Below are 21,384 nucleotides of genomic sequence, written 5' to 3' on the forward strand. Positions count from 1 at the left end.
CCGCTGCTCCGGCGGCAGCGTACATTGTTAAAATTGAAGCTGCCTCATATTTAGGCCAAAATGATATTAATTCAGTCATCTACTTATACATGAGTGAGAGCTGTCACACGGGGCCTCTTGGGAGGTTTCCTACTGTCAATGCAATATGTGCACATTTTGAGCCACTACTGCGGTTTAAAGTTCATCAGCTAGTTTCCTACATTGCTTGTTGACAAGCAGCACCTCTGTAAGAAGGAGTTATTCTATTGGCCCGTTATAACTGAATACCGCATGCCCCTTCTTTAAACATCCACAATGGATGACCTGTAAAAAAAAGAGGGTAAATGGACTGCCCTCACTTTCAGGAAGTGCATAAGAGCACACTTTAAACACAAGTTGAGATTTGGATGATGCAGCATCCTTAAAGGCGTAGCCATGAAAAGAACCTTTCCTTGACTTTAAGAAACACCTATTAAATCACCCACCTGTTGAATAATCCATCTTCATTTTACACCCACTTGATTAATTTGAAGTTTGCTAAATGTGAGAAGCCTGATGTGAGCTTCGTCTGATCTGCAGAGTTAAAACCCTGGGGTGCAACTGAACTGGCACACACCTTCCAGTCCCCAGCCCAGAGCTGAGCAGAGTGTCGGCAGCCCGTGATTCTCATGTGTTACTTTTCAATTTAAAGCAGAGAGGCAGAGTCTGGTCACTGCCAAGCCTTTGTAAGGGAGATGAAGAGCAGAGTGAGAGGAAGATGGGATGGGAGGAAGGGCTGTATAATTGACACTGACAGAGAGCAGTCAGCCTTGATTAGTTCAGCCTTGGTAAGCAGTTCATTAACAGACGGGGATTGAAGGGGAATAGCAGAAGAGCAGAAAAAGATGGAGGAAAGTACAAGATGTGCAGAGGCGTCTAAGGAAGACACTGTATGCGGGAGCGAGTGCATGAGACAATTTTGTACAAGTAGTGCCGAGAATTATTGAAATCTGCTCAGTGTGAACTTTTAAAAGTTTTTTTTTCTAAAAGGAACCAATGACATGATTATTATATATATATATAAATATATATAAAAAACATATTATCTGAAACTTATTATAAGCATCTTAAGGATCTTTTTTATCTTTTCAACCTTGCCTGGCCAAAATACACCAAAGGGACAAAAGGTGCAGAAGATAGTCACCTCAGCAGTCTGAATACAGCAATGTGGAGGCTCTCAGTCAAACAGAATGTATTGTCCAAATTGTTTTTGTGGATCTGAGGGTCCTGGCATTGTAGACGTCCAAATGGCCCACTAAACAAATCCATGTGTTTGATTTCCTTCTGTATCTACTTCTTATTCCTGGCGTTCATGGGTTCTGAGAATTAAATTTTTGTTACATGTATTCACTTTCACCAACTCAAGTCAGCTGACTTCATTTTGTCTTGACTCTCCAAAGATACGAGACTGTAGACCCTGTTTGTCTTTTTTAGTAAATTAATTAGAGCAAACGGAGTACCTGTGTTAGTACAAACAATAGTTGAAAATTGGGAACAGACATTTCAAAGCAATCCATGGATCTTTATGGATGTAATGTGTTTGTTTCAGGTTTTGGAAGTGAGGAAGGCATATGTTTGACTTTTGTTCCACATAGGACACACGTCTCTTTGTTGTGTGTGATATTCCTGTGTTAATTAAACAACCACCTCAAACAAACTTTATCAGTCTTCTTCACCTCATGCAGATAACGGGTGACTTGTGTGTCTGTATGAGGCGCCAAAAGCTATGACATAGGTCGGTATTTGTGACTTTGGAATGAAGACGGCCATTTACCACGCCCTCTAAATCAACATGTCCTGAATTAGTGAGTAACTGGAACAATTAAAAGTAGAATTTTCTAACATGACGTAACAGGGTTCAACTTGAGATGCAAGAAAATAGGACTTAATTGCTTTGACATCTTGAAGATGATCTAGCAACACCCTAAACATTGAAATGATGTCAAACTAATTTCTCTAGCGTCCAACAAAAGTTCTATGAGTGTCTTCTTATGCAATCTTTTCTCCAAGGCTAAAGGAGCCTCTACTAGCCAACCCTGATGCTGCCTCTTTTCCTTTAGATACCTTTACTAGAGTCAGGGTGGAAAGAGAAGAAAGATGCTCACGGTGATGATGATGATGATGATGATGATGATGGTGATGGTGGTGTCATTGGCAGTAAGGAACATCTTCATTACCCTTTCTTTTCCCAAAGAAATGAAAGAGGGAAACAAAATGGGAAAACTGGAGGGCTCTCCTTGGTGTGAATGGAAGACACTAAAAGACAATGAGAGAGAGAATAAATTTCAGCCCTGTGCGTTCGTAGCAGCCGAGGCAGTGGAGAGAGTGCACAAAAGGAGAAACACATCATAATGTTCCCTCAATGGTGGCTGACGTCAACACCTCTATCCTATTATGGTCTATTGAACAGGATGTGGTTGGAGCGGAGAGAGGGGGCGATAAGGCTTACATTTCTAAATCAGTCTGTGTGCGCGTGTGTGCATGTGTTTGTGTGTGTGCAAGAAAAGATATTCTGAGTCACTAAAACAAAGAAAGATTGAGTGGAGAGGATAAAACAAAGCGGGCATGGCTATGTTTGAGAGAAAAAAGAAGCACAGGAGATATGATGGAAGAAAAACATGAAAGATCATTTTACTGTCAGTAGGAGGAGGTAGCTTCATGAGGAGAACACAGCAGCCAAACGTTCTGACCATGTTGGGGTTTTTAAGGCCGACGCAATATTTCTGCTAATATTCTAGATGTCTATGAAAAAAAAACATCATACACAAAAGGTCCAGACAGATAAACCTTTCTCACATCCCAGTTGCTCTAAACTAATGGATGGGTGGATTAATGCAAGAGGGACAACATACAACCTGTTGCAATATTGCAACAACAGCTGACAAACTGAAGAGTGTGACTTCATGATCAGTTGCTCTTGAGTACCGGTGTTAAACCAACACCGGCTCTCCTCCTGCCGCACACCTCCAACCCTTCTCCACTCATGTTTGCACAAAGGAGTAATCAATTAGAACGCACCATATTTAAGCACCATTAAGTGCAAGTGGCGGACAAATTGCCGTTTGCTCAAGCTGCAGTTACTTGCGGACTGCATTGTTGTGTTAGCAGGCTAATGTTAGCACACTTTAGTTAGCTCGTAAATTTACGTACATAAATTGACACAGAATGAGCCGTGGTCTGAATAAGCAGTGAGTATGTTATTCTTCTTTTCTCTAATCCTGGACTAAAACAGCTTATACACAGGACCGTCCGTCCCATCAATCCTCCCAGCTCTTAACTAATACAGTATCAGTATTTTTGAATTTTCATCCTTAATATTTTAAAAATCTTTTAACAGTTCACGCTGTGGTTTCAGAGAGAAATGTGTTTCGATTCTTCTGTATGTCCAGCACATGTTGGTAATTCAACTCAATGATGAATTTGACTTTTAACTTTAATCACAACCAGTCAAGTTACCTACGGTCATGTTTTGTTTCTTTCCATGTATTTTAGTATCTGTGTAACTACACCGTTTTATTTTCTCCGTCTGTCAGATCTTGCTCCTCATGTTTCCTGCCTTGTGCTCAACCGCCCTGATTGTACTCACCTGTGTCTCGTTACCTCCTGGTTGTCTGCGTATATGATCCCTGTGTGTCCTCCCTCATGTTGCCAGTTTCTTTGTGCTATCCCTTTTGTTGTGAGGTGAAGCGTTTGTCCACCTTTTTGTCTTTTCCCCTCTGCCTGCCCTTCTCGTAGTTGTTTCATTGGGATTTTTCTTGGACGCCCTGTGTATCAACAGGGACTGTTTAATAAACTGTGCCCTTTTATTGCATCCTGCCTTGTGTGAGCCTGAAGTTTTGGGTCCTTTTGTCTGTCTCGTTCTGATACGCAGCTTCAAAACAAAACACTACAAAATAAATTTATCATATTTTGGAGAAAGTCAAGTGACTCAGATATGAGTTGATAAAATAAACTGCACTGGCTTTATTTCCAAACACACCCTGATATTTAGGTTCCAAAGTAGCATGCAAAGATATGCACACACTGCACACGTGATGTAGCTCAGAGACGAACACAACAGAGAGCCTCTGAGGCCTTAGCTAACAGCCAACAAAAAGGCCATCCCGAACTGTTCCATGATCTAAATCCTAATCAAACATCATTTACAGCTTGTTTTATTTGAGCCCCTGGAGAGACGGTCCCTCCCCGCTTTTTCGCCATGGCAACCCGCCTCTCATTTCAGAAGTGTCATGCCACATTATCATCTGGCGGGCTCACATACACTCCCGCCTGACAACTTCACCATGGACCCTGGTGAAAAATAGCCTCTCTTTTTACACTGCCTCTTCACCTCCCTCACTCTCGATTTCTGTCTATTCCACTCCCTGCTGTACCTTCACCTCTCCTCCTCCCCCTCCTCCTCCTCTTCGGTGCTCCTTTCTTCTCTCTGCAGGTAACCAGAGAAGATTGGATGTGTGATATATACCTCTCCTAATTGGAAACAAGTCCAGGCACTGGCATCAGTAACAGAAATAGATAACGATTAGCCAAAAGATGAATTGGACATGTATGGTGTCTAATGTGCATGAAAGTGTAATGATTTTTCATCAAGGTCACACTGAAACGCTTATAATCACACAAACATGCATACAATACCGTGCTGCTGCTCTGTTGTGGATTCATTAATCAATGCTGCAGAATAAGAACTGCAGTACAGGGTGACTTGGTGCTGTAATATATCAACCTGCTGATCCTACGCAGAACACTTATGAATGTGTTCAAAAGTCACATGTGTGTTTGTACCGCAGTGAGAGAAAATATCGGTAAACCTCCAGCTACAGTATTTTTATTTTTTTTTACCTTACAGTATAGATATAACGACTAAATATAACATTTACACTTTTATATTTATATATAATGAATTTTTGACCGTTCCTCTTTGTAATGGCATATAGTTTCAAAGTGATTTTAAAATAGACATTTTAACTTAAGGTGTATATTTTGATTCTTAAAGTGTGTCCAGCATGAGCCTTAAACTTAAATTATTCCATTTACAGAACATATAATTAATACATCCAAAATTCCAGGTAAAAAGCATTAACACCACCCCCCCAAAAAAAAATAAAAAAAAAATACATATATATATATATATATATATACACTCAACAAAAATATAAACGCAACACTTTTGTTTTTGCTCCCATTTGTCATGAGATGGACTCAAAGATCTAAAATTCATTCCAGATACACAATATTACCATTTCTCTCAAACATTGTTCATAAATCTGTCTAAATGTGTGATAGTGAGCACTTTTGCTTTGCTGAGACAATCCATCCCACCTCACAGGTGTGCCACATCAAGATGCTCATCAGACACCATGATTAGTGCATAGGTGTACCTTAGACTGTCCACAATAAAAGGCCACCCTGAAATGTGCAGTTTTTGCTTTATTGAGGGTCTGGGGACTCAGAACCAGTCAGTATCTGGTGTGACCACCATTTGCCTCATGCAGTGCAACACATCTTCTTCGCATAGAGTTTATCAGATTGTCAATTGTGGCCTGTGGAATGTTGGTCCACTCCTCTTCAATGGCTGTGCGAAGTTGCTGGATATTAGTGGAAACTGGTACGCGCTGTCGTATACGCCGGTCAAGCACATCCCAAACATGCTCAATGGGTGACATGTCCGGTGAGTATGCTGGCCATGCAAGAACTGGGACATTTTCAGCTTCCAAGAATTGTGTACAGATCCTTGCAACATGGGGCCGTGCATTATCTTGCTGAAACATGAGGTGATGTTCATGGATGTATGGCACAACAATGGGCCTCAGGATCTCATCACGGTATCTCTGTGCATTCAAAATGCCATCAATAAAATGCACCTGTGTTCTTCGTCCATAACAGATGCCTGCCCATACCATAACCCCACCACCACCATGGGCCACTCGATCCACAACATTGACATCAGCAAAGCGCTCACCCACACGACGCCACACGCGCTGTCTGCCATCTGCCCTGAACAATGTAAACCGAGATTCATCCGTGAAGAGAACACCTCTCCAACGTGCCAGACGCCATCGAATGTGAGCATTTGCCCACTCAAGTCTGTTACGGCGACGATCTGGAGTCAGGTTAAGACCCCGATGAGGACGACGAGCATGCAGTTGAGCTTCCCTGAGACGGTTTCTGACAGTTTGTGCAGAAATTCTTTGGTTATGCAAACCAATTGTTTCAGCAGCTGTCTGAGTAGCTGGTCTCAGACGATCTTGGAGGTGAACCTGCTGGATGTGGAGGTCCTGGGCTGGTGTGGTTACACGTGGTCTGCGGTTGTGAGGCCGGTTGGATGTACTGCCATATTCTCTGAAACGCCTTTGGAGACGGCTTATGGTGGAGAAATGAACATTCAATGCCCGAGCAACAGATCTGGTTGACATTCCTGCTGTCAGCATGCCAATTGCACGCTCCCTCAATGCTTGCGCCATCTGTGGCATTTTGCTGTGAGACAAAACTGCACATTTCAGAGTGGCCTTTTATTGTGGGCAGTATAAGGTACACCTGTGCACTAATCATGGTGTCTGATGAGCATCTTGATGTGGCACACCTGTGAGGTGGGATGGATTGTCTCAGCAAAGCAAAAGTGCTCACTATCACACATTTAGACAGATTTATGAACAATGTTTGAGAGAAATGGTAATATTGTGTATCTGGAATGAATTTTAGATCTTTGAGTCCATCTCATGACAAATGGGAGCAAAAACAAAAGTGTTGCGTTTATATTTTTGTTGAGTGTATATATATATATATATATATATAATTTATTTTTTTTCCTCAAAACAGAACACCAATTCCTCAAAACACTGAAACCCCATGATTGAAAATAGAACAACGATAAAATATAGAATGTTTAATTTGATACAGACAATATGTTTTAATGGTTGGAAAACAGCAAAGACATAAATGGAAAAGTTTTGCAATGCTAAAAAAGAAAAAGAAAAAACAGCCAGTTGAACATCTCCCATTTAATCAGATTAACGGTCAACAGTAGATTGGGTATAAAAAAAAGAGCAGCCCAGAGAGGCTGAGTTTTTCTGAGATAAACACGGGGAGGGGTCCAACACTCTGTGGAGGACTGCCCAATAATGCAACACTTGAAGAATAATGTTTTTTAAATATTGAATATTTCAGTCATCCCCAGGTTAAGTGTCACGTTTTCTTTCTGTTTCCCTCATGTTTCATGTCTTGTATTAGTGTTTTACTTTGATCACTTACCCTGTGTCTCTTTTCCTCCACGCCCCTCCTCCAGTGTTTCCCGCTCTGCTGATTACCTGATGTGTCTCACCTGTGTCTTGTTGTCTCCACCCCTTTTCTGTATAGTCTCTGTGTTTCCCTCACTGTGGTAGTAGTTGGTCTTGTTCCTTTGTGTCAGCGTTCCATTATTCTTACTCTGGCTGTCCTGATCTGATCTGTTTTGTTTTGTGAAAAAAAAAAGCTAAAAAAAGACAAACATCTATGACACTGTCACAGCTTCTATCAACCATGTTGCTGGCATCAAATTCAAAATGATAAATACATAGCTGTCTATCTGTTAAATGTTTATTTATATATCATTTTGAAATGATTTTTTTACGTTTTAAACAAAATTGTGGGAAATGGGGTTGTATTAATAGATTGAAGTATTCTGGTAAATATTTCATCATGGCCAAAGTGTTGATCAGAGTTATGTTATAAAAGTCATATTGGGCCTTTTAAACTTGGGACTCTGAATCTGTAAGTTTGGTCTCTCTAAGCGATGAATCTTTTTACGAATATGGCAAATATGATTTATACAAAATAATGTCTGTGAATGCCACGGGAAACTGAACTTTCTGTTGTCATGAAGGGACTGATGACGTTTCTGTGCTTTGGCTGTGTATGGTCTTATAAAGACGAAACTCAATAAGAGTCATGTTTAATGGGATCATTCCTCAGAGTAGTGAGAGAGATCTGACAGGGGGAGGGTCCTCTGGGGACACATTTCATAAAAAATCTAATTTCTGCCTGGTTTTGTTGTCCATTTTACACATGTACAGGGAATAAAAATATAGTCCACCTCCGACCAGAGTGAATGGAATCAAACTCACAAGGACAAAAAACAAACAGAAAATCATATAAAATACAAATTTCATCTGCTTTTAAAATCAGAATTGAAGTTACATGATAAAAGAAAACAAAATGTTTTGTCCTGTAGAAGTACACTTACAATAGGTGAACGTCCAGTGTTTTAAATTCTTAATAAAACCAACTCTAATGGTCCTCTGAATCCTACAAGTAGCTAAAAAGATTTAGCTTTACTGGATGTTGCAAAAATGTATTTCTACCTTGATTGCAGAGCCCTGTATGTGCTAAAATGACCCCAGAGGGAAACCTGGAGAGTCATTCTTTAAAGTGTTAGGCCGCACAGCAGCATTCGATGCATTTGTGATAAGGAGGTGGTTTTGTTAATAGCGACATGCAGCTTCAGAGGGTCTTAATGGTCTGGCTGCACAGCCCACAGAAATCACAAGTAGAATTTTTTTGGTCTAGACACTTTTAGTTCATTGATACCAACTTCTGTTTCCATAGCATGTCGTACTATAAAAGAGTTTATTTTTGTAAAGTATTGTGTGCTCAGACTTGTTACACTCTAATCTGCTTGGCTGTTGTGTGTGAAGTGAACTTATAGAAACTGCAACACTCAATGAAACCTGAAAAGAAATCTGAAACAACGCACATCTGCTCATCACGACATTCAAAGAAAAAAAAAAAAACACAATAAAGTTCACTCACAAAGTTAAACTGAAGCAAATCTTTTGGGGTGTGTTCAGACTCCTAAATGATATTTCCTGTTGCAGTGACATGTAGAGAAGCTGGCAGACCCTCCCCCCTCCTCCTAATCTTTCTGATAGGCTGCCTTCACACCGGGCTGCAGCATATATGGCCAGCTGGGATCTCCATTCCGACAATCATCGGGAGCGTCTAACAAAGTGTGCCTGCCTGTTTGCCTGCATGTAAATAAATAACCATATTCACTTTCAACTCTTGTATTGGCCCCATGACAAATTTACTGTAAAATCAAGCGCGGATGCTCCCGGGTCGGCCACAATAAAGCCGACAAATTGCATCGAGATGCAAACATCCCAATAAAAAATCTCATTTCACCCCAAATAAACCACAGGTTCCATTGATTGCAAACCACCACTGTTTTCATATCAGGCAAATCAAAAGATATGACAGCCCCCCTCCCCTCGCTTACAACCAAAACGCAGCACGGGCCCCTCGGTTAATGGGCCCAGTTCATGCATTTCAGCATGCGATGCAAATTGGTGGAGGGGGGGTAAGCGGGGATGGGGCCGGTGCTTCCTCTTCTGCTGTTTTCCAGCATCATCACAGGGTTAGAGCCTGATGAGAGCCAATCACTTTAGGATAATATTTGCTCGAAAGTGGATCAACAACATTGTGCACCCCCACCCCTTCCCCTCCCTCCGCTCTCTTTCCCGACGCCGTCAAGGGGCTGAGATGTGTTTCAGTAAGACATGTTCACTTCATTCCTTTACTTCCATCTTTAGGATATAAGCAGATGCAAAGGAAAAGAAGGACATATCCGAGGAGACAGGAGGGGAAAGGAAGAAAGAGGAAAGGAGGGTGAGAATGGATGTGTAGAATAAAGAGTGAGTGAAGAGTTTTAGTCAGGTATGGTCAGGAAATTTTATGAAATAGGAGCAGACTAGAGGGCATTATTGAAGAGAAAAAGGAAACGGTAGTAAGGGTGAGATGATAAAAGGAGTTTGGAAAGAGATAGGATTGTGAAATATGCCTCCAGGAATGAAAACAAACTTATTGGTTATTCCTGCAGGAAAGCGTTGAAGACCGCTTTTCCCCATGTGACGTGTAATTTACTGTCCAATCATCAACATGAAGGTGAGTTCTGATCAGAAATGAAGTGAGACTCGCCCCTTCACTTGTTTACAATGTAAACACTGAAGATGTCTCTCCTTGGTTTGCTACATCCCCTTGAGGAGCCCGTTCATCTGTTTCTGGTGAGTCTCAGTTAAACTGTGAAGACTATGTTACACACAGACTTCACTCTGACTTACTTCAACAGTACCTTAAAAAGAATCTGTTGTTCTTGAATTGACTTGCATTAATGTGTTTTAGACGCTGAAATAATACAACCAGGATGCAAAAAACACAAGTCCAGTCAGGTCTGTCCACAAGATTTCCACCAATAGGAACCAGGAAGTTATTATGTTGGATTGTGTTTTGACTGCTAGACTGCTAACACTTCCTGCTCAATACTACTCTGACTAAAACTATAACAAGCAAAAACTAGATCATAGCAAGGAGTCAACATTTGTTTGTACTATCTGTAACTACAGATATCAACCTCCTTTCATGAAGCTTCTTTCCCAATTCCTCCTTCCTTTCCTCTGCCCTTTTTCCTTTTCCTCACCTGCTTTTCTCCCACTCCTTTACACCCTCTCTCTCTTTCTCTCCTGCTTTTCCTCCCCCTCCCTCTCCTTTGCTTCGTGCAGTGGGAAAATGAAATTCTCATCATCAGAGGCTGCAATTTTCGCAAAACAATGTGAGATCACACGGCATGCTAGAGAGTCCCCCCCTCTCCTCCCCTCGCCCCCTCCCACCAGCCCCTGAGGCGACTAGTGCCTATGTAGATTGGAGGATTAATGTTCTTTCAGTGTGTGTGTGTGTGTGTGTGTGTGTGTGTGAGAGAGAGAGACTGAAAGACAATAGAAATAAATGTGATAGTACTCTCAGAATTGTCTATATATGTGCATATTTGACACATTGTGTTTTGTGTCTTTGTATATGCTTGTTTAAAGGAATGACAAACATACCTGCACACACTCACACCCATGTGCACACACAAACACACCTGCTAGGCCAGAGGTTCAGGCGGGGTAAATGGAGGGGAAGGGGGGAGGGGGGTCTCTCCATCTTTCTTCTCAGCATCTCTCTCTTTAATATCAGTGTTTTCAAAAGATGGAGCTAAGCTGCCGCTGCTCTTGAACATGGAGACACAGATAAGAAAAGGGATTGTGGAGCAGAGCAAAGAGACGCTGAGTGTGACTTTGCCAGGGGAACGCTGTTTTTTATTTATTTTTTTAAACATTGAAACAAAGGGATGGAGAAATGCTCGTCCAACACATTAAGGACTAAAACTTTTTGTGTCATCCTATTATCTTCTGCAAATACCAAGCTCAGAACATTCTGAATACATTTGGCAAAACTTTACATGACAATCATCCAGAGCTTTGCTCTCTCTGTGATGTCACAGTGGGATTCAGGTAAAACAATCCCCTCCCCTGGCATCTCGCCCTATGAACTCCACCCCTAGCCTAGAGCAAAACTTTAGCACAGGTCTGCCATTGCTATTCTCGCAAGCGATGGTGTGATGTCTACTGGAAAATTCTCCTGCACATGTGGCATGCACTAACCTCTGTCATCATAACTGCCAACACTACTGCTGATGTTACGCCTTCACTTAAATACTTTGCTGAAATTTGTGAGTTCAATTGTTTTACTTGTGTGGTTTTATCTATTTAAGAAACTCTATTTAATCTTCAATAATTGAATGTGTTATATTTAACAATCGTTTGTGTTACTCAAGCTTTGCACTTCAATTTTAGAGAAATCTACTCCTTGAATTTCCTTCAGGGTTAAAAAGCCTTTGTCTTATCTTATCATGGATCTTATCGTGTATTTAGTACCGTATTATAATCGTAATGTTTTAGACCAAAAAAAATTGATTACACTTTCCAAATGCCAAACTGATCCTAAATTGATCAGTTACAGCAGCCCCCCGGGACTTTGACATAACCCTGCTTTACACATGGATTTTCTTGCAGGAATTTAGTGGTGCAAATGGCTACAGTACTTGTGAACATATATGCTCTCTGTATGTGTGCATGTGTGTGTGTGTGTGTGTGTGTGAGTGCAGTGCAGAGAGTCAGGGGACTGGGATCGGCGTCTCGGTCCCTGCTGTAATTTCCTGGAAGGCTGGCAGCGGTGAGGTCGGCCCTGGGCTGCAGCCGAGCCGAACAGCCGTCACCTCCCTGACCCGAGCTGCTGCTAAGCTTCTCCCACAGTGGGACGCTGCGCCTGCATGCAGCGCTCTTTCTTTCATTTCTCACCTCAAGAAAGCTGAGGGGTTACCTCAGCTCACTTGAACTTTTTTTTCTCTTAAAACCGCGGGCACACATGCACACCTACAAACACATATTCTCTGAGCTGTTGTTTTGGTTTTTAAAGAGAAGAAGCAACACAACATGATGCTTATCCATTACTTTGGTAAAGGGAGATTAGATCATCGATCAGCATGGTGCTTAGTGTTGGGATAGCATAGTAGGATTATTCAGCTGTTTTATTCACTTAATGCATGATAAATCTCTGTGCATCATCTACTAACGTGAGATTCTTTGAAAAAAAAAGCACCTTCATTTTGAGGACTGTAAAAGTGGTCTCTGCTGTCAGTCCGGTCTTGACACAGGCCCCCAGAATAGATTTTAAAACACAGCTGCACTAAAATGTTTAAGGCAAAAATACATCAACCTTCTGATTAACTGTGAACCATCCAGACCACTCAAGTCGTCTGGGTCAGGTCTGCTTTCTGTCCCCAGAGTCAGACCCAAAAGCGGAGGAGCAGCGTTCACTTTTTATCTGCCATGTATCCAGACAAAACTCCCAGAAAACTGCACGTCTGCTCAAACTCTCAGCTCTTTTAAATGGAGGTTGAAGACTCACCTGTTTACAGCTGTCTACATTAAACAATTTTAATTCATTTATTTGAATCTTGTTTGATACAAAATAATATAGCCTACTTCACCTATACTTCCCCCAGCATATCTCTAACGATACTCTCCATGTAGCTCGCTCCAGAAGGTGCCCATCAAACATCAGATTCCACGCAGCACATTTAGCGAACTCCTGACACCTCAGTTCACTCATAGTGGTTAGAAATTTCACGGCCGCAAATTAGCTAATAACTCATGGGCCGTAATGAACCAGGGGGCTGTCATGTAAAATTTATGCCGTATTTTCAATTGTGTGTGTGAGGAGGGGTGTGTATGTGTGTGTGTGGGGTGGGGGGGTTATTCATTTAGCTCCAGGAGAAAGGGGAGGGGGCGACATGGAGGAACATAAGGGAGAGAATAAGAAAACTGCTCCTGTCTGTGTGCACACTCCTTTATGAAATTTCAAGCAGTATTTTATCTTTATAAAAGATTATTCATATGTTTTATAACACCTGCATCAAACCTATGCTAAGTTCCAATGTTTACATTAGTTTGATATAGTTAGATATTTTTAGCATCACAACCAAGCATGGAAGGAAAAAAAAAACTTTGAGGGCCGAATTTGCTTCATGACATTGTGTTTTATTTTGATCCTTTCCATTTTTTCTGCTGTCTGACTCGTCAGGCTGCAGTGTAATTGCAGAGATCAAGTCAAAACATGAATGGCTGAAAAAAAACCCTGTGATCACAACTGAAATAATCAAACCTGAGGTTTTTTTATATTTATTTTATTTTTCTTTACCAAATGTCAAATAAAAACTCTACAGAGTCAAATTTACAAATTTGAGCATCTTCTAGATCACACTATTCTACTTTATAATTTGAAGTTGAATTTATTAAATCTTTGGCCATGACTTGACATGCCTGACTTGCATCACATTAATGGCAAATAAAAAATGTTTTTCAATAAATGTTCCAAACTTTTTGCTACCAGGATGCTTTGGTCTACAGTTACAGATTATGGGGTGTGTGGAGTTTGACTCGATGAATTCACACAAGTAATATAAGAACATAAAAAGTCAACATTGCCTATTGCTTTCAAAAATACTGCAAGTACGAATGCAAGAGTATAAATGTAGACAGACTTCTTGAAGCAAATGTAATTCTAACATTAAAACTTCTCAGTGACGATTCGGCTCACGATGAGCAGAGTGTCTGTGCTTTATTTTGCATCAGTTCTTGACGTCCTATACATGTTCTGAAACCAGCACAGAAACAGTCACCATTAATGGACAGTGCTCCTCCCCCTGCACTGTTCATCCCAGTTCCCGTCCTTTCAAACCCCAACACGATATTTAGGAACTCTTTCATCACCTCTGCTCCCCTGCTCCGAGGTACATGTGAGATTCTGGGAAATGATCATGTAATTTTTTTTATTCAAATGTTAAGCATGTGTGAAAGGGGCTTAAAGGTTTAACATTAAAATCCGGAGCCACTACACACCTTGAGTAACATACGTTAATAGTATGGATTTATTTAGTTTTTTTTAAAAATCAGAATTCAGACTAAACTAGGTTCTCTGCAGACGCGTTTGCACAGCCCGGTGTACGACATGAGTTTAAAGGTGATTGTGGCTTTAAAGGAGGCCCTTGTGGTCTTTTGTTGGGAGTGTTGCTCACTCCCCTCTCTGCAGAATAAGTAGCACTGCTGCCCTTGTAGTGGTCATGAACTGACTAAAGCTGCCACAGGACGATGTCTGTGCTAATGCAGACCAACACTGCAGATTTACTCTGTATGACAAAACACAGTATATCAGTTTAAGAGGAGCCCTCCCCGTTCTCACACACACACACACACACACACACACACACACACACACACACACACACACACACACACACACACACACACACACACACACACACACACACAGAATGTAGAACTGTGCTCATTTCAATCAGGTGACATTTGTTAGCAACTAACATGAGGGAGGAGCAGAGCGCACCACTGGCTAACCTTTCAGCTGTGAATTATGGGAATTTACCTTCATGCCTCGGTGCGTTTGCTGCCGGTCTGCCTTTCGTGTCTAAATCAAAGGCTGGGATCTGCAACATCGGCACTTTCGCCTTTCTACAAGGGCACGCGCTGCACAAACGCCTGATGACGGGTGACATTTACAGCACGCAGAGTCTCTGACTGCCACTGCAAACACCAGAGCTCTCAGAAACACAGAACATCGCCTGGGAGGAAATAGCAAGTCACTCTGAAACAGCAGCTCTGCTCCACATCTCTACCCTCACAGTCAGATTATTTACATGCAGTGAGGAGAAGTGTGTTCCTAGGATTGAAACTGGATTTTTAATATCAACATGTTCGTTGGCCTGAAAATTTGAATTTCTTAAAGTCATATCTATAATGTGGTGAAGAATCAATTTACTCTTACATGTAAATGTATGCGGGCAGCAGTGGTTGGAGAGGTGCCAGTCCACTTCTTGAGCACTGCTGGGGTACCCTTGAGCAAGGCAGCGAACCTCCAGTCATCTCAGAAGCGCTACCTGTGGGCAGCCCACTCACTCTGAAACCTCACCATTAAGGAATATCCATAGGATCCTGTCTGTGCATGTGTGTTTAGCGTGTTCATTAAACAGAGTTTAAGTTCATTTAAAAAAATGCAATGATGTTCAGAAGACTTACAGCTCTGGTGCAACTACAAAAATGATTTCCAAAGTCAGACAGATAATATCAAAAAGATCTGTGAATCTGATGTTTGAGGCAGCAGAGACTCAAAGACCAGAACAACAGATAGCAACAAAAGATGCTCTAAAGCCGTAAAAGAAAATTGTCCTTGGAGGAAGGGGGGGGGGGGGAAGAGTTCCACAAACAGAGACTGAAATAGGTGAGAGTATTTCTTCCCTCCGTGTCTGTCACGCTGCCTTGGGAAAAGCAAGGCGACCGGTGAGCCTGACTTCGCAGAGCCCCGCGTCTCAGTCTCCTATACTTCACCGAGACATTTCTCTCGTTTATTATTTGAGCAGCTCAACAGGTAATTTTCCAGCTAAAAACCCCTGATTTGTGCAGACGTCTGCTTCTCTTCAGCATGTATTCTAATTACAGGGCGCTCGCTTTGATCTGAGGCCCTTCTGCTGCTTCACAACTTTCCCTCCGATCGCTTTCATCAGGACACCTCATTTCTTTTTGGCACAGTGGCTTTTTTTTGTGTGACGGTGGATTTACAGGTTCAGTTACGTGGCAGAGATGAAGGCAGATGGGTTATGTTAAAAGAACCAAACACAGGAAGGGGAGATATCCGCCTCTGGCATTTTCCCAGGATCCCAGGATTACACACGGAAACGATGACAAAAAGTATCTGCTAGTAACGTTGGAAGTTGGACCTAAAAGCTTCTGCTTTTGAAATCAATTGTGTGACTAAACGCACATGTAGTGGAAGTGTAATTAGAGCTTTATTTTTTAGTTGGCGATGAAAGTTTAGAGGAATCATTTGCTTTTGTTTCATCTGAGCTCTCCTCCAAATCCTTCCTCCACGTCTCTGCTCTTAGTGTCATCACACTTACAAAATCCAGTTGTGACTCCTTTGTTTTATTTTTTATCCTCAGGCCAGTCCGGGATAACACGCTGATCAAAAAGCTTAACCTAAGTCAGAGTATCAGCACATGACGCTCTGCTCGTTACGGAGAAGAAAACGAGTTTAGACCTTGTCTGCGACACTGTAAAGGCTTTGAGGATGAATTCCTGTGCATACTTATCTCCTTCTTATGTCATTAGCGCTCTGCTCGCTCTATTCATTCGTCCGCCTCCAAGCTGGACTGTCATAGCCGTCTTCGTCCCTGCACAGTGTCCGCTGTCTCCAGCCCAGGCAGCATGTCAGTCAGATGGGAGGGGATGCTTTTGTTGCAGAGAAGTGAACAGTTTACAGCTTATCTCTTGGGGACAGCGCCGTTACAGAACACCACATGCCTCAAACCTGCGACCTCCAGCCCCCCGCCACCCCACCTCCGTCTTGCTGTGCACCCATTAAGGCAGAGTTAATTAAACCACAACTCATTGCCTCAGCAGGAGGAGGAGAATAGGGAGGGGAAAAGGGAAGGGGGGGTGTACAATTATATATTGGCATTTACCTAGCATTTTCAATGTATAGCACTCGGCTGGTGGTGACTTCTCAATGCCTCATGCTTACCCATTACCCCTCGCCCATGCTGCTATGGGTACAGTGCCGAAAGAAGTCAGCCAGGCTAGTTTTTAACTGTGCATCTTATGAAGATTCTGCACAGGAACAGGATGATGAGTGACGAGCTTCAACAGGGGGAGCTGTTCTGCTTTCGAGCCACACCATGTGACAGGATGCACTCTGTCCATCTGCACGTCTGTCCATACAAGGTCATCAGGTGCAGGATTTGGGGAGGGGGGACGGCATTCAAACACCTTTACCATGCCACGCCGAGCTGACTATTGCGCCTCCCGTGCCCCCTCTCCGGTCGTCAGATATGCAAGCCCGCCTCTACCTGCTGCGATTCCATTACCCCGGCTGCCTGTTCCGGCACTCGAATGTTTCTGTAGCATATTAAACAGATTAATAGAACAATGCTCCAGGGAGAGAGCCGCCTGTCAATCTCAGCTAAAAACACAAAAGCAGAAAATTAAAAAGGCCCATGGCTGAACTCCAGCACTGATAAAAAAAGAGAGAAAAAAAGTGCTGGATTCTTGCATGGTAGAGTGAGAGAGGGAGGGAGAGAGAGAGGAGGAAAAAACACCACAGATGGTAAATATTTATTCTCCTATCCTGCATACAGAACACACACACACACACACACACACACACACACACACACACACTAGATAGGCCACATTGGTAGCTGAAATGACAATAGGGAAAATTAGCTCCAAAATTATCAAAGAATGTAGCAGCAAACACGGAGCGCTTTGTTCCTTTTGTGTGACTATCTCTATATTGAGGATCAGCTATAAGAAGTCCAATCTAGAAAACACGCTCCAGCTCTCTGAGGACGCCACGCTTCATGCCAGATGGACTTTCCTTTGTTTATCAGCGAATTCCCACAGTTGACTAGATGTAAAATCTAAAGCGAATCCAGAGCGCTCCCAAAGTACAGCCGACGCCTTTGCTTCCCATCTGGGGAGGAATATCTAAAGCGTGCATCTATAGGACCGCAACAGGAGGCGTAGAGAGGGAAGTATCCTCCTGTGACGTCCGCTCTCATCCTGGGAGACTCTGGAGGAAAATTCAATCTGGTCTTCTGCTTGCAGAGATATTGGGAGATTGAGTGAGGTCTGCAGACGCCGGTGAAGGGGCTCTGCTAGGTCTTAACATTCATGCCTGTGTTGCTCGATGGTAAATAAAAGCAGAGACGAGGCCTGCATCACAACAGGAGACACAGCAGGGAGTCACGTGGAAGGTTCTGTACTGTGCAGCTCTGCAAAATATCCTTAATAACCATCACATGCTTTGATCTTAAGGAGATGCATTAACTGCATGAAGTCAGTGTCCGACTGCAAGTTCTGTCTCTTGTTTGTTGTCATGCATTAAGCTTGCAAGCTGTGTGAGTTTCCTGGAGTCAGGTGTCTCAATCTATCAAAACTGAGTCCCTCCCTATGAAGAAAGTCTGGGCTTCAGCACGTTTGTGCAAGTAAGCCACTCCTCCATCAAACACCATTGTTAGTTGCTAACAGGAATTAGTATCTACATCCATGAGATCAAAGTATTGAGCATATTGACAACCTTACTTCAGGCTTCTCATGTTCTCGGCATTCATCAGTTTAACACTGGAAGAGCACAGCGTGAGTGGCTGAAGAGGAACTAAACCGAACATCGCTGCCCATCTTTCATTTCCTTTGAACCAGCAAAATAAGAAGATTATTTTATGTATATGAGAATAACCAAATAGAGCTGATTGTTCTAAAGGTTAAATTTTCCGTTCAATTCTGCAGTGGGTTGAATAATTTAACCGAGAAACATCCAAACAATTTTACAGACTATAATTTCTTGGCAAAAAAAAAAAAAAAGGTAGTATAATGAAATACTGCAAAGTAGAAGTCGAGTCGTGTGTGGTCATCCGAACAAAGTGTAAACACATTTTGAACTTCCACAATAAAATACCATGCTCAATGAAATCCATCTGTTTGCTATCATATTGCTGGGCTCTACTTTTGTGCATCAGCCTCCCCTCAGATGCATGCTGGGAATAACTGGTTAGTGGCCTAATGTTCCATGTCTCGAAGACCTCCCCCCGCCGTTCAAAACTGTGTCGATCAACTTGCTCCATTTATCATGTCCTCCCTGTCGGAGCAGAAGAGGGGCTTTCTAGTCTTTATCAGGCCAACAATGAGAGAATGAAGAGTTAAGATGTTCATGAGCCAAACTCAGGTCGCTCTTCATATCTCCTCTCTGCACTGTAATACTGCAAATCATCTTTAATAGTCATCATCTTGATGGTTCATTACGTTAAACTATCTCTGCTAGCATCCTCTAATCCAATGGCTCTCCTATGGCCTGAGGGGCTGTGAGCTCAGAGAGAGAGGGGGGGTGCATGTGTGTGTTTGCGTGTGTGTGTGTGTGTGTGTGTGTGTGTGTTTGTGTGTGCGTGTGCGATGAGGAGGGGGACTTGTGCTCATTGTATTATTAGCAGGTTAATTGCCCCGGTGCAAAAGAGTGGCCGGACGGCAATAGGATGCCATTTTAGTTTAATTGTTAGCCATCCTGTACTGTAAGCCCCCAGTGGTGCACCAGCGGCCCCTTGGTGCACCGCAGCACACCACCAGAGGCTGCCAGCTGTGTCATACTGTACATGATGAGAGGGCCATTAACATGGGACAGTGTCAGAGATAGGAGCTGGCCCACAGCGCCACCTAATGGAGGAAGAGGAGGGCAGCAAGTGTGTTAGGACTACACTGTAGACTCTGCATAGAAAGAAAATACAGCTCTTGTTAAAGAGCCTGCTGTATAATGAGTTTGCAATATTGTTTTTACTGAAACCATTTCTTCTCGCAGTACGTTTTTGATTTCATTAATTTTCTTATAAAAATCTCTCTTTTTTTTTTTTTACTGTACTCTGAGCATGTCACCTTGATTAGAAACTGTTGTGGATATTTCCTTAACACTCATGATTGAAGCGATACAAAAAAACATGATTTATCCGAGTCATTCCATGGATGGTTGTACTTCTTTTTTCTCAAACATAGCCTGTAATACAACAGTACTACTGTGATGCTAATGTATAGTTCAGTAAAACCACCATGTCTTATAACAACAAATACTTATATAATACATAATTACCACAATGACTTTGGCTCCTAATGGACCCTGAATGAAGACATTTACAAATGCACAGACAGTTCATGGTCATTAGTTTGGGCTCAGGGCTTAAAGCTGAGGTATTCAGGCCAGGGTGAAAAGTAGGTTTTGCATTTCTGGACATTAATGTGACAAATTAGATGTTACACCTTATTGAAAGTGTGTGAGGGGAAAAAAAACTTAGGATGTCTGAAGTCTAGATTTTTGGTTGAGTCACAAAAACAAAAGGAATGTGATGCATCCAGAGGCTCGATTCTTCCTGAACTGTCGTTTGTCTTAAATCTGAAGTGAGAACATTTTATTACGCCTTTACAGCTTTACACTTTGAGATACAACATTTGTAAACGCATTCATTTTTTTGATGACACGTTCACTCTTTGCAAAATGTGTTCGGGTAGACAAACGCATGCTGTGGATTTTTTTTACTGAAATTACCCCACAACATTTATCATCTCGAGTTCTCCATCACCAGTCACAGTGATCACAGACATCCTCCAGGTAACTGCCTGAAATAGGTCAAGTCACACTGGACACTCAGCAGGTTTAAGCCCTCTCTACATGTCTGATAGTGTGTGTGTGTGTGCGTGTGTTTTTTTTTAAGATGAAGGTGAGGGATGCTAGTGCGCACGATAAGACATGTTCTTAGATTAAAATTCTGAACCTACTGAGAAATACAGTAAAGCAGGGGTGCGCACAGTTTTTCGGCCAAGTTAAAATGACCAAGTCAAAATGATCTACCTAATATAAACATGCAAAACGTATATTTATTTAGAATTTAGCTCTGTACCTGTATATTAAGTGTTTGGTGTGAGTGAGTGAGTGAGCGAGTGAGAGGACTCTGGCCTTTGTATGTAACTGTGTCCTGGTCTTCATGTCTGTCTCCTGTCTCGTCCTCTGGTGAATTTTTAAAATCAAAAGTCCAAGTATACTACTGAGTCATGATTACTTAAACTGTAATGCCATGTTTAGTCACATTATTACTTATCCATCCAAATAATATTATTGATGGATAATTCATACTGTGACTGAACATGGCCTTGAAATATTCTGATTCATTGCATGTCCTTTCGTTTTCCAGCCTAAGCTACATTTACATCTCTATTTTTTATCTGTTTCATCTGTAGGCTCCTTCACTGTGTTTCTCATTCTTTTAGCTTATTACAGTTCTCACCTTTCCTCCTCTTTGCCTGATGATCCTCTGCCTTTCTTGCTGCAACAAATAACTTGATTGATGCAGCCTTTTAACACTACGTTACACATTTTAATATTAATTCAGCAAATACAGTCACATCGCGA

The 21,384-nt window shown here is 42.0% G+C and overlaps 1 long non-coding RNA gene across 4 annotated transcripts in view; it reads right to left on the minus strand.

Moving 5' to 3' along the window:
• Positions 1 to 21,384, minus strand: part of LOC306830928 — a 131,751-nt gene that overhangs the window by 87,708 nt on the left and 22,659 nt on the right. Inside the window, exon 3 of one of the 4 annotated variants that reach the window (XR_013780033.1) lies at positions 2,132 to 2,274. The exons of 2 other annotated variants lie outside the window; for them this stretch is intronic. This is a non-coding gene — a long non-coding RNA (uncharacterized lncRNA). Of the gene's footprint in view, positions 1 to 2,131; positions 2,275 to 18,526; positions 18,628 to 21,384 lie in introns of those variants that run through there. One more of the 4 variants, XR_013780034.1, reaches the window with a different exon arrangement.

This window comes from Symphodus melops (assembly GCF_947650265.1).
Source record: "Symphodus melops genome assembly, chromosome: 10".
In the NCBI taxonomy this organism is placed as follows: Eukaryota; Metazoa; Chordata; class Actinopteri; order Labriformes; family Labridae; genus Symphodus; species Symphodus melops.